Here is a 13,408-nt window from a genome sequence, read left to right on the forward strand (position 1 = left end):
TATCAACGCTGTAGTTTTAGCCTGGGCAGGATTTCCTAAGTGAACTGAGATATTCAAAGGCTGTGAGACCGGACATCTCTTTCTGGGTTCTGAGAGAGGAAGCAGAGGCACACACAGTGCCTCTGCTCTTTCAACACATATGTCGAAACAGGGCAGCTACCTGAGGTGTGGAAGACAGCAATTGTAATCCATGACTCAAACCATACCACGGTGTCAGGGAAAGGAAATCCTGTGTCACAAATCTTCTGGAGTTTTAGAACAAGGTGCCAGAAGTATGAAAGGAGAGAAAGTGGTGGGTAGACTGCATATTCTTGGAGTGTAAGAAGGCTTTCGACACAGATCCACACAAGAGATTAGTATGAAAGCCATAGGTGTTGGCAGGAATAACAGGAAAGGCACTGCAATAGATCTGAGAATACCTGACAGGAAGGAAACAGCAAATAATGGTACATGACAAGGTGTCAGAGTGGGCGCCTGTGACGAGTGGAGTTCGGCAAGGGTCAGTCCTAGGACCAGTGCTGTTTCTGATATATGTGAATAACATGAAGGAAGGAATAGATTCACAGGTGTTCCTGTGAATCTATAATGCGGAGAATTCAAACGGATGAAGATCAGGCAGGAATACAAAGGGACCTGGACAGGTTGCAAACCTGGTCCAACAACTGGCTTCTGAAGATTGGGGAGGGTGAAAAAAGACTGCAGACGGAGTAAAGGCTAGGAGGCCATAGGCTGCAAACCTCACTGAAGGATCTTGGGGTGAGTATAATACCAAGCACATCTTCTGAGGTGCATATCAGCCAAATAACTGCTGCATCATATGGGCGCCTGGCAAACCAAAGAATATCGTTTCGACACCTGAGTAAGGACTTATTCAAGACTGTACACCGTGTACGTCAGGCCCATGTTAGAGTATGCAGCACCCGTAAAGAACCCACACTTGCTCAAGCACGTCCATAAATTAGAGAAACTGCAATGGTTTGTAACAGGACTAGTCCCAAAGCTAAAGGGTATGTCCTACGAGGAGAGGTTAAGGAAAATCAACCTGACGACACTAAAGGTTCTGTTCTGTTGTAGATTCGCCGGTACATTTGCCGGCTCGGGTCTGTTCCAGATGGTGACCCGGCCTTGGCTCCCAGGAATGGGAGTGTCTTGACAGGCATGCCAGCTGCGCCGCAGCTGGCGATGCGCGGAATGCTGCATAGCTGCACAGCAGCATGCGGTGTCGGGAAGGGCCGAGAAAGCAGCCATTACTAGGTCCATTAGAGCCATACCCTAATTTTAGGCCGTGGCCTGAGTGCTAGGGAACTCAACTTCACGGTGTTTGGTAGATGGGAAGCTTGTTAGTGGAGTGAACCATTTGGAGGTATCTGAATTTCTTCCTTGACAGGTAGTCCATTTTAATCAGGGTTTTCATGTTTGCTATACGCTTGCTGATGAGTTGAAGCATTCGTGCAGTGGTGCAAACAGAATTCAAGTGGTAGGCAAACTTAACAGTACCATCCTAGAGTCCATGGTGAATTTCTCCGGCAAGCATTTCGTCACTGTGTTTGTCAGTTGTGTAGAACCTGATATCAGCCAAAGCCACGTATTCAGGCTCATTATCAAGGGCTGAGGCAGCCACAGGAGGACTGGCAGTGGTGACAATTGAAGGAGTGACTGAGTGAGCCGAGGCAGCGGGAGGTTCTTCATCGGGTGGTAGTGTTTTAGCTCTCTTGACCGGGTAGATTGCGTTTGCTTGGTCTGTAAGAATGCGTTTGACACAGTTCCACACAAGAGATTAGTGCATAAGCTGGAGAACCAGACAGGGATAACAGGGAAGGGAATTAGGGAATGCCTGTCAGGAGGATAACAGCGAATCATGGTACGTGGCGTGGTGTCATAGTGGGCACCTGTGACGAGCTGGATTCTACAAGGGTCAGTCCTAGGACCGGTGCTGTTTTTGGTATTTGTGAACTACATGACGGAAAGAGTAGACTCAGGAATGTCCGTGCTTGCAGATGATGTGAAGTTGATGAGAAGTATTCAATCAGACGAGTACTAGGCAGAACTATAAAGATATCTGGACAGGCGGAATGCTTGGTCCGGCAACTGGCTCCTTGAGTTTAACCCCTCCTGAGGCGCACACTAACCAAATATCTGCTGCAGCATACAGGAGCCTAGCAAACCCAAGAACAGCAGGACCCTTTACACCGTGTACGTTAGGCCTAAACTGGAGTATGCAGCACCAGTTTGGAACCCACACCTAGCCAAGCACGTAAGGAAACTAGATAAAGTGCAAAGGTTTGCAACAAGACTAGTCCCGGAGCTAAGGGGCATGTCCTACGAGGGGAGATTAAAAGGGATATCGACCTGACGACACTGGAGGACAGGAGAGATAGGGAGGGGGAATATGATAACGACATGCAAAATACTGAGAGGAATTGGCAAGGTGGACAGAGACAGGATGTTCCAGAGATGAGACACAGCAACAAGAGGTCACAATTGAAAGTTGAAGATTCGGATGAATCACAGGGATGTTAGGAAGTATTTCTTCAGTCACAGAATTGTCAGGAAGTAATAGATTCCGAAGTGTCCATGTTTGCAGATGACGTGAAGTTGATGAGAAGAATTCATTCGATCGAAGACCAGGCAGATCTACAAAGGGATCTGGACAGGCTGCAGACCTGGTCCAGCAATTGGCTCCTGGAGTTCAACCCCACCAAGTGCAGAGTCATGAAGATTGGAGAAAGGCAAAGAAAACCGTAGACGGAGTACAGTCTAGGGGGCCAGAGACTACAAACGTCACTCAAGGAAAACGATCTTGGGGTGAGTATAACACCAGGCACATCTCCTGAGGCGCACATCAATCAAATAACTGCTGCAGCACATGGGCGCCTAGCAAACCTAAGAACAGCATTCCGACATCTTAATAAGGAATCGTTCAGTACCCTGTACACTGTGACCGTTAGGCCCATATTGGAGTTTGCGGCACCAGTTTGAAACCCACATCTAGCCAAGCACGTAAGGAAACTAGAGAAAGTGCTAAGGGGTATGTCCTACGACGACACTGGAGGACAGAAGAGATAGGGGGGACATGATAACGACATATATAATACTGAGAGGAATTGACAAGGTGGACAGAGGCAGAATGCTTCAAAGATGGGACACAGCAACAAGGGGTCACAGTTGGAAGATGAAGACTCAGATGAATCACAGGGATGTGAGGAAGTACAGAGTTGTCAGGAAGTGGAATAGTTTGAGAAGCGATGCAGTGGAGGCAGGATCTATACATAGGTTCAAGAAGAGGTATGATAAAGCTCACGGTTCAGGAAGAGTGACCTAGTAGCGACCAGTGAAGAGGCGGGGCCAGGAGCTGTGAATCGACCCCTGCAACTACAGCTAGGTGAGTACAACTAGGTGAGTACACACACACACGGGAAAAAGAGGTCAGTTGGAAGTTGAAGACTCAGATGAGTCAAAGGGATGTTTGGAAGTATTTCTTCAGTCAAAAAGTAGTCAGGAAGTGGAATAGTCTGGTAAGTGATGTAGTGGAGGGAGGAGCCATACATAGCTTTAAGACGAGGAACGATAAAGCTGATGGAGCAGGGAGAGACAGGACCTAGTAGCGATCAGTGAAAAGGTGGGGCCAGGAGCTATGTGTCAACCCCTGCAACCACAATTAGGTGAGTACAATTAGGTGAGTACACACACACACACACACACACAGAGTGGGAGCCTGTGACCAGTGGGGCCCCACAGGGGTCAGTCCTAGGACCAGTGCTGTTTTTGGTATTTGTGAACGACATGACGGAAGGAATAGACTCCGAAGTGTCCCTGTTTGCAGATGACGTGAAGGAACTATCTGAAGATCTTCAGATAGTTCCTGACTATGGAACTGAACTTCTCCAGGCTGAGGGACTGACAACCTCAAATCTACGACTTCAAGGGTGATGGATTGATTACATCGTCTTCACATCTCTACTGTTCCTGCCTACTTTCTGTATTCGACTGAAGAAGCCTTCTGTGTAGGCGAAACGTTTCGGAATAAAGTTGCCTAACTGTTGCCTATGTGTCTTACATACTAAGTAGGTCTTGTAGAGGTCTGAGCGTCGCTCAGACCTCTACAACACAATTGTTCTCAAAGATTTGTTAAGTTATACCAGGAATTAATGAAAGATCCTGGACTTCACCTTACGAAAGAGATGAAGTAAATTCGATAGTAATTATGTACACGGTAGATGAAAGTGAAAAAATGTAACTACTCGAAGGTAGTTATATTTAAGAGCTAAGGCCACGCCAGAGAATTTGGTCATAACAGTAGTTTATCGATTTTTTTACGCATATTAGCAATTGGTCCCAACAATGTATGTGCCGGAAATTTCATGCAAATAGCTTAAAAAAATATATTTGTTGCAGTTTCATGCAATTTGGGATCATAATGAAGCATACAGTGGACAATATTATTAACACATGTCATAACTGTTACATGAACTTACAAAAAAGTTTTTTGTAACCACTGACAAAAATAAATCTAAAAATGTTTGTTTTAAATATGAAAGCAAAATGATTATATGTAAATTGTAGGAAAAAGGCAGCCATGTGCATGGTTAAAAGTGTTTATTGTCTAATTCATAACCAGACTTCAGTAATGTGAATCTGAGAGCTACAGCTGGAATCTGTAACAGTTTGTCGGAAACTGCGAGAAGCTACACAGAACTGAGAGGTTAGTGCTGTCAGTGAGTGCTGTTGTGCCTGCATCCAGCCAGAAACTTGTGCTGTCAATAAGTCCCGATGTGGCTGCAACCAGCCAGAACCTAGTGCTGTCAGTGAGTGCTGTTTTGGCTGCATCCAGCCAGAACCTAGTGCTGTCAGTGAGTGCTGTTTTGGCTGCATCCAGCCAGAACCTAGTGCTGTCAGTGAGTGCTGTTGTCGCTGTTTCCAGCCAGAACTTAGTGCTGTCAGTGAGTGCTCTTGTGGTTGTATCCAACCAGAACCTAGTACTGTCAGTGAGTGCTGTTTTGACTATATCCAGCCAGAACCTACTGCTGTCAGTGAGTGCTGTTGACGCTGTATCCAATCAGAACCTAGTGCTCTCAGTGTTGTGGCTGTATTCAGTCAGAATCTAGTGCTTTCAGTGATTGCTGTTATGACTGTATCGAGCCACAACCTAGTGCTGTCAGTGAGTGCTGTTTTGGCTGTATCCAACCAGAACATGCGCTGTCAGGGAGTGCTGTTTTGGCAGTATCCAGCCAGGACCTAGTGCTGTCAGTGAGTGCTGTTGTGGCTGTATGCAGCCAGAACCTAGTCCTGTTAGTGCTGTTTTAGCTGTATTCAGCCAGATCCTAGTGGTGTCATTGAGTGCTGTTGTGGCTATATCCAGCCAGAACCTAGAGCTGTTAGTGAGTGCATTTGTGTCTATATCCGGCCAGAGTCTAGTGCTGTCAGTGAATGCTTTTTTGGCTGTATCCAGCCAGAATCTATTGCTGTCAGCGAGTGCTGCTGTGGCTGTATCCAACCAGAACCTAGTGCTGCGAGTGCTGTTTTGGCTGTGTCCAGCCAGAACCTAGTGCTGTCAGTGGCTGTATCCAACCAGAACCTAGTGCTGTCAGTGAGTGCTGTTGTGGCTGTATGCAGCAAGAACCTAGAGCTGTCAGTGAGTGCTGTTGTGGCTATATTCCGACAGAGCCTAGTTGTCATTGTTTACCTTGCGTGCTGTTATGTGTTTGTGTACCCGCCGCATCTGTGTGTGTGTGTGTGTGTGTGTGTTTGTGTGTGTGTGTGTGTGTGTGTGTGTGTGTGTTTGTGTGTGTGTGTGTGTGTGTGTGTGTGTGTGTGTGTGTGTGTGTGTGTGTGTGTTTGTGTGTTTGTGTCTGTGTGTACTCGCCTATGTGTAGTTGCAGGGGTCCCGTCACAGCTCCTGGCCCCACGTCCTCTCTATGTCCACTCTCTCTCTCTCTCTCTCTCTCTCTCTCTCTCTGGGCTTCAAGTGCTTGATCATACATCTTCCTAAAGCTATGTATGGATGCTGTCTCAACTACATCACTCTCCAGATTATTCCATTTCCTGACAACTATAAGGCTAAAGAAACACTTCTTAACATTACTGTGATTCCTCTGAGTTTTCAACTTTCAGCTGTGCCTTCGTGTTTCTCTTTCCCATTTCTCAAGTATTCTGCCCCTGTCCACTTTGTCAATTCCTCTAAGTATGTTCGTTATCATTTTTTCCTTGCCCTCTGTCCTCCAGTGTTGAGTTTCCTTAATCTCTTCTCATGGTACATGCCCCTATTGTTATTGCAGACCTCTGCACTGTCTCTTATTTCTTGACATGCTTGACTAGGTGTAGGTTTCATACTGGCGCTGCGTACTCCAATATGAACCTGACGCACAAGGAATCTTGAATGACTCCTCACTTAGATGTCGGATATAATACTCAGCCCCTGGGCCGTCTCCTTGAATGAGGTTCGAAGCCTTTGCCCTCCAAGCCTGTATTCCGTCTATGGTCTTTTTCCTCCTCCAGCTTCAAAATTTTGCACTTGATGGGGTTAAACTCCAGAAACCATTTGTCAGACCAGACTTGCAGCCTGTCCAGATTCATACGTAGCCTTTCTTGGTCCTCGTCCGCCTGTATTCTCTTCATTAGCATCACGTCATCTGAGAAAAGAGACTCCTCTGTCTCTATATCTTCCGTTGTCATATTCGTATACAAGAAACAACATTGGACCTAAAACTGATACTTGTGGAACCTCACTCATTAGATGCACTTATTCCGACACCTCTGAACGGATCATTACTTGTTGTTTTCTTCCTGTCAGGTATGCCTTGATCTATATCAGTACCTTTCGTTTATTCCTGCCTGCTCCTCTAGCTTTTGTACCAGTCTTTTGTGCGGTACTACTTCTGAGGGTCCAACAAAATACAATCTACCCGTCTCTTTCTCTCCTGTCTTTTTTCTGTTTGCCATGGAACTCCAGTAGGTTTGAGTCACAGAAATCTCCATGCCTGAAGCCATGTTGGTTGTCTTGTGAACCCAGTCCTTCCTAGGGGCTTCACCACTCTTCTCCTGATAATCTTCTCCATGACTACATACTCTACAAGTCAGTGACACTGGTTTGTAATTAAATGCTGCCTGTCTTTCTCCTTTCTTAAAAACTGGGGCTGCATTTACTGACTTCCACACTGGCATTGCCATGCGTCGACATATGAGTTGAAAATTGTTATTAGCGGTACCCACAGTGCCTCTGCTCCGTCTCTGGGGACCCAGGGAGAGACATCTGATACCACTGCTATGGAGAGATATCATCTGATCCCACTGCCACATAGAAGTTTCTCCGCCTCCTCCCCGGTTGTGCATATTGTGTCCAACACTTGCTGGTGTACTCTACTGCCTGTTTGCTGGAAGCCTTTCCGTCTCCTCAGAGAGTGCCTCCCTAAATCTCATGCTGAGCACTTCACATATTTCCTGGTCAATCCTTGTGAGCTCCCTTCTTTCGTTCTTCAGCCACATTACCTAGTCCTTGACTGTTGTTTTTCTCCTGATGTGCATATAACAACTTTTGGTCGGATTTGGCTTTCAATGCTATGTCATTCTCAGATTGCCGTTGAGCCTCCATTTTCATTCCTGCATACTCCTTTCTGGCTATTTGGCTCAATTTCTTGTTTTCTTGAATTCTTTGAATTTTATACTTTTTTTCCATGCTTTAGCACATTTGGACTTTTGGCTTTGGCCTTTACACCTCTGGGTAAACCATGGGTTCACTTGTTTTCCGATTGTTTCGATTGCACTTGGGTACGAACTTCTCCTCTGTCTCCCTGAACTTTATGGCTACGTACTCTATCTCATTCACTGCATATCCTCCCATTTCTCTCTCACACCGCACCTCATAGAAAAACTTCCTCGCGACTGTACAGTCACCTCTTTTGAAGTTTGGCTTCTCATATCCTTTCCTTGCTGCTACACTTTCCACTGTTACTCTCACAGGGTATTCTAAACTCAGGACTATGTATTCACTAGCACAAAGGGGCCTTTCCAGTGTAACATGTCCTACACTGAAATTGCTCAGGATGAATACAATGTCCAACTTTGTTATTCTCTATTACCACCGCCAGCATTTTAACCCTCCAAGAGTCTAGTCTCCCATGTGGCTCCAGGTTTTCTCATTTAATCTCCTTGTGGTTAAAGTCCCCCATGACCAGTGGCTTTACCCTGCCCATACGGGCCCTTCTGACCACCTCAGCTAGTGTATCCACCATTGCTTTGGTGCTTTCATCATATTAATAGAAATGGTTTTGTTTACTATTGTCTAATACTCTGACTAGTGGGACTGTGAGTATTACTTCTCTCCATCCTAACAATTCCTCTTTGAGAATAATAATAATAATAATAATAATAATAATAATTTTTATTTCTGTGTACCTCTTTATTTGCCAACAGTCTTAGACTGAGTAATCTGCCTATTCCGACCCTGCTGTTCTTTTTCTTATGATTTTCTCAGCTACTTTTCCTTATAGATGCTTTTGAGATTTATCAAGAACAGCCTATAACATACATTTCACCTTAGAGTAAGATTTATCAAGGACTATTGAGGACACACAACATTAAGTTATATCTCCAGTAAGGATGTGGAAAGAGAGGTCTTGGCCAGGGACAAGACATGAAGACAATTGCTTACATGTTAGTGCTTGTTCAGCAAATTAATTTTACAAGAGGAGATGCATAATGAATGTGAAGGTTTACTCAGCCCTGTAACAACTTCAGACAGTATTACCTAGGCTGGCTCCTCCTCAGGAAAATTAATGTATAGAAAAAGAATAAAAACTGACAAACATAAACACTTTATTATATAGAAAATATAAAATATAAAACACTTAAATATGAAATATTGATCCTTCATTAAAGAAAATGAAAAATTAAAAATATAAATGATAACTGAATTCAACGCTAATATAAATGTATATAAAACGTGGGTGTCTGGTGTTGGTGACACTGCGTGTTGTTGAAATCGTAGCCGTTGCTGATGATGGGGGGGGGAAGGGGGGGGTCGCAGGTGTTGGTGACAACCCACCGGCTCGTTCTTCAGATTTTCTAGCCGTCTATAATCCTTCCAGATGACAGGAAAGCAGGTTTTCTCCACTGCAATGATGAGGGGTTATATCCTGCTACTTGCATACACAAACAGGTAAGTGGATCAAAATTTGGGACATCTCCGAACGTTAGTCCGTCTCCTTCAATTCTGCTCGTTGATTGGCAGGTGACCCTCTCTGTCATCCAAGCTGGAAAGATAGACAGGTTACCCACTGCTTAAGAAATCACTCTCCATGATAAGTACAATACCCAAAAGATATGGTGATTATTACAACAGTCAACTTACAGCAAGACTGAAAGGACTAAGTTTATTATTGGTCAAAAGTGAAGCTTTTAACCAATAAATCCACTAGAATACGAGGCAGGCATGTACTTACAGTAGTGCTGGGAGCTGTGAGTCTGGTGATTACTGTTTGGACCGGAGCCCCACACGTCACCTTTCGGGGGGGGGGGGAAGAAGGAGGGGAAGGGATAGTGGGAGCTAGACTTACCTTACCTTAACAAGTAACCGGCAAGCAAACTATCACTTTCGGGGAGGGGAAAAAGGGGAGGGGGAATAGCGGGAGCTGGACTTACCCTACCTTAACAAGCAGCCGGCAATGAAACTATTGTTACTATAACACTACTCCTATCTATTTAACTTTTCCCTCACAATGAATCCCCTCTCATTCTGTTCAATGGTGCTTCGTCATTGTATATATGATCCCTACATGTTTTTCTTGTTTTCCTTGGGGTATACAAGCCCTGCTCTGTGTTCCTTCATAAGACTTGAACAAATTGACGCTTCGGTACTAGTGAGTTCCTTTGTAAGACTTGAAAAATCTGATACTTGAGTACTATGGAGTTCCTTAGTAATACACAAGAAGGCAGTTGACGCTTTAGCACCAGTGAGTTCCTTTTTCATTAACAGTTCGCCCTGGTGTGTTTACACTTATTCGTCAGCAACTGTTGTCATATACAAAAGAAAACAAAAGAAACACTTGTGAAAGTCAAGTGATATACACAGGTACATGTTACCAGGCAATAATGGTTAAAACTAAAAGGTGATTTTCCAAAACTTAGAAAGTCTAGTAGTAACTGTGTCAATAATAATGATCACTATTGCAATAAGTAACTGATAGTGACCGGTACTGATGTTACATGAAGGGTGATGTTACTGATGTTATATGAAGGGTGATGTTACATGAAGGGTGATGTTACTGATGTTATATGAAGGGTGATGTTACTGATGTTGCATGAAGAATGATGTTACTGATGTTACATGAAGGGTGATGTTACTGATGTTACACGAAGAATGATGTTACTGATGTTACACCAAGAATGATGTCACTGATGTTACACGAAGAATGATGCTACTGATGTTACACGAAGAATGATGTTACTGATGTTACACGAAGAATGATGTTACTGATGTTACACGAAGAATGATGTTACTGATGTTACACGAAGAATGATGTTACTGATGTTACACGAAGAATGATGTTACTGATGTTACACGAAGAATGATGTTACTGATGTAACACGAAGAATGATGTTACTGATGTTACACGAAAAATGATGTTACTGATGTTACACGAAGAATGATGTTACTGATGTTACACGAAGAATGATGTTACTGATGTTACACGAAGAATGATGTTACTGATGTTACACGAAGAATGATGTTACTGATGTTACACGAAGAATGATGTTACTGATGTTACACGAAGAATGATGTTACTTATGTTACACGAAGAATGACGTTACTGATGTTACACGAAGAATGACGTTACTGATGTTACACGAAGAATGATGTTACTGATGTTACACGAAGAATGATGTTACTGATGTTACACGAAGAATGATGTTACTGATGTTACACGAAGAATAATGTTACTGATGTTACACGAAGAATGATGTTACTGATGTTACACGAAGAATGATGTTACTGATGTTACACGAAGAATGACGTTACTGATGTTACACGAAGAATGATGTTACTGATATTACACGAAGAATGATGTTACTGATGTTACACGAAGAATGATGTTACTGATGTTACACGAAGAATGATGTTACTGATGTTACACGAAGAATAATGTTACTGATGTTACACGAAGAATGATGTTACTGATGTTACACGAAGAATGACGTTACTGATGTTACACGAAGAATGATGTTACTGATATTACACGAAGAATGATGTTACTGATGTTACACGAAGAATGATGTTACTGATGTTACACGAAGAATGACGTTACTGATGTTACACGAAGAATGACGTTACTGATGTTACACGAAGAATGATGTTACTGATGTTACACGAAGAATGATGTTACTGATGTTACACGAAGAATGATGTTACTGATGTTACACGAAGAATGACGTTACTGATGTTACACGAAGAATGATGTTACTGATGTTACACGAAGAATGATGTTACTGATGTTACACGAAGAATGATGTTACTGATGTTACACGAAGAATGATGTTACTGATGTTACACGAAGAATGATGTTACTGATGTTACACGAAGAATAATGTTACTGATGTTACACGAAGAATGATGTTACTGATGTTACACGAAGAATGATGTTACTGATGTTACACGAAGAATGACGTTACTGATGTTACACGAAGAATGATGTTACTGATATTACACGAAGAATGATGTTACTGATGTTACACGAAGAATGATGTTACTGATGTTACACGAAGAATGATATTACTGATGTTACACGAAGAATAATGTTACTGATGTTACACGAAGAATGATGTTACTGATGTTACACGAAGAATGACGTTACTGATGTTACACGAAGAATGATGTTACTGATATTACACGAAGAATGATGTTACTGATGTTACACGAAGAATGATGTTACTGATGTTACACGAAGAATGACGTTACTGATGTTACACGAAGAATGACGTTACTGATGTTACACGAAGAATGATGTTACTGATGTTACACGAAGAATGATGTTACTGATGTTACACGAAGAATGATTTTACTGATGTTACACGAAGAATGACGTTACTGATGTTACACGAAGAATGATGTTACTGATGTTACACGAAGAATGACGTTACTGATGTTACACGAAGAATGATGTTACTGATGTTACACGAAGAATGATGTTACTGATGTTACACGAAGAATGACGTTACTGATGTTACACGAAGAATGACGTTACTGATGTTACACGAAGAATGATGTTACTGATGTTACACGAAGAATGATGTTACTGATGTTACACGAAGAATGATGTTACTGATGTTACACGAAGAATGATGTTACTGATGTTACACGAAGAATGTTGTTACTGATGTTACACGAAGAATGATGTTACTGATGTTACACGAATAATGATGTTACTGATGTTACACGAAGAATGATGTTACTGATGTTACACGAAGAATGATGTTACTGATGTTACACGAAGAATGATGTTACTGATGTTACACGAAGAATGATGTTACTGATGTTACACGAAGAATGATGTTACTGATGTTACACGAAGAATGATGTTACTGATGTTACACGAAGAATGATGTTACTGATGTTACACGAAGAATGATGTTACTGATATTACACGAAGAATGATGTTACTGATGTTACACGAAGAATGATGTTACTGATGTTACACGAAGAATGATGTTACTGATGTTACACGAAGAATGATGTTACTGATGTTACACGAAGAATGATGTTACTGATGTTACACGAAGAATGATGTTACTGATGTTACACGAAGAATGATGTTACTGATGTTACACGAAGAATGATGTTACTGATGTTACACGAAGAATGACGTTACTGATGTTACACGAAGAATGATGTTACTGATGTTACACGAAGAATGATGTTACTGATGTTACACGAAGAATGATGTTACTGATGTTACACGAAGAATGATGTTACTGATGTTACACGAAGAATGATGTTACTGATGTTACACGAAGAATGATGTTACTGATGTTACACGAAGAATGATGTTACTGATGTTACACGAAGAATGTTACTGATGTTACACGAAGAATGATGTTACTGATGTTACACGAAGAATGATGTTACTGATGTTACACGAAGAATGATGTTACTGATGTTACACGAAGAATGATGTTACTGATGTTACACGAAGAATGATGTTACTGATGTTACACGAAGAATGACGTTACTGATGTTACACGAAGAATAATGTTACTGATGTTACACGAAGAATGATGTTACTGATGTTACACGAAGAATGATGTTACTGATGTTACACGAAGAATGATGTTACTGATGTTACACGAAGAATGATGTTACTGATGTTACACGAAGAATGATGTTACTGATGTTACACGAAGAATGATGTTACTGATG

Source organism: Cherax quadricarinatus, chromosome 73 (genome assembly GCF_038502225.1).
Source record: "Cherax quadricarinatus isolate ZL_2023a chromosome 73, ASM3850222v1, whole genome shotgun sequence".
Lineage (NCBI taxonomy): Eukaryota > Metazoa > Arthropoda > Malacostraca > Decapoda > Parastacidae > Cherax > Cherax quadricarinatus.